Source organism: Chrysochloris asiatica, unplaced genomic scaffold, assembly GCF_000296735.1.
Source record: "Chrysochloris asiatica unplaced genomic scaffold, ChrAsi1.0 scaffold00036, whole genome shotgun sequence".
Taxonomy (NCBI): Eukaryota; Metazoa; Chordata; class Mammalia; order Afrosoricida; family Chrysochloridae; genus Chrysochloris; species Chrysochloris asiatica.
Genome location: NW_006408554.1, coordinates 4396238 through 4397814, shown reverse-complemented (window position 1 = coordinate 4397814; position 1577 = coordinate 4396238). Strand labels below are relative to the sequence as shown.

The following is a 1577-nucleotide window of genomic DNA, read 5'->3' as shown; positions in this document are numbered from 1 at the left end:
CATTTTTGTTTGGGGTTTTTCCTGGTAATCTTTCTTCTGTTGTTCTAGCTGTTCCAGGCTGATCTGCTTGTTCTTTCTAGTGGTAATGTTCCACCTCAGAAGGTTCTGGATAGGGCTCAGGATTCCACCTAAGGTCCTATACATGGCAAAGGATCCACAAGAAGCCTGTTTCACTGGGCAAGTTTAGAACCCTTGTCAACAAGCTTTTGTATTCCCTTATGAAAAACGTTTTTTAGGCTAAGCTGCAGGCCACTAATTCACTGCCATCTTAACTTCTTCACCAGGGTTGAATCTTAGTTCTTGAAAGGCTGGTTTCAGGGAACCCAATAGGTGAAAGTCTGATGGAGCAAGATCAGGAATATAGGGAAGATGCTTTAACACCTCAAAATGAAGCCTTTGCAGAGTGTCAACAGTGTGGGCAGAGGTGAGCAGATGTGCATTATAATGCAAGATCACAACACCCTTGGATAGTAGTCCTCTGTGTTTAATGCAAATTTTAGCTCTTCAGTGAGCATCTCATTGTAATGAGTACTATTGATTGTTGAACCTTTTTCCTGATAATGTTCTAATGCTGGCCCTTGAGAAACCCTGAAAACTGTAAGCATCAATTTTCCAGCTGATGGTTGACTTTTGAACTTTTTTTTGGCAATTGAGGATATTTCCATTCCATACTCTGCCATTTACTCTCAGGCTTATAGTGATTAATCTGTGTTTTTTTCCGTGTTGTTTTTTTTTTTTTTTTTAACTTTTACCTTCCTTTGAGTATTAACCTAAGTTTTGTTTGCAGCTGTCCAAATGTTTCTGTTTATGCTCTTCCATGAGTTGTTTCGGTGGTCATCTTGCACAAACTTTTCAAAACCCAAGTCTGTTATGGATTATTTCATAGGCAATGCTATGCTGATCTGCAAATGATATGCCACATAACTCGTCACTCATCTGCTCGACAGAATCATTTCATGTGCACACTCAGTGCGGTCATCAGTCATGGACATGGAATTTTATATAACCAGAGTGAGGATAATTTTTGGGGGGCGGGGGAGATGAGAGGCAGCTTGCCTTTATTGAGGACCGGGTCCAAGGGCATATAGCTGACTTCAATCAAAGGCCACGCACTTGATCTTGAAGTTCACGTCCGCCTCTAGGAAATTGATGGCCTCCAGGTTGAAGCAGTTGGGGAACTTGAATGTGTAGCCATCCAGCAGCTTTATGCTCAGGTCAGTCTGGTCGAAGGAGATGCACACCTCTAAGACACTGCCAGTCAGGAAGGGAATGTCATCTCCCGCTGCTCAGCACCCCAGGCCCCACCATCCTTGCTGTTACACATGATGGTATTGATGTCCCCATGGGCGTCGAAGCAGGGGTTGAAGTGCAGGCACAGGTTGTTGGTGTCTTTGCCCAGGTTCAGCATGAAGCTCTTGGCATCGGGGGCCACCTGGCCCCACACTCGGAGACACTTCCTGGGTTTGAGATTCAGGTCGCTGGCGACCAGACCACAGGCCATAGCTGAGGGCAGTGGGTGATCCTGGGATGGCTGCACCAGCTGTCTGAAAACTTCACAGAGAGGAGAGGAGGATAAT

General features: G+C 45.1%; 1 pseudogene; it reads right to left on the bottom strand.

The window, feature by feature from the left end:
* Positions 1-1094: 1094 nt before the first annotated feature.
* On the bottom strand, positions 1095-1501 carry LOC102820481 (annotated as a pseudogene).
* Between the last annotated feature and the right edge of the window lie 76 nt (positions 1502-1577).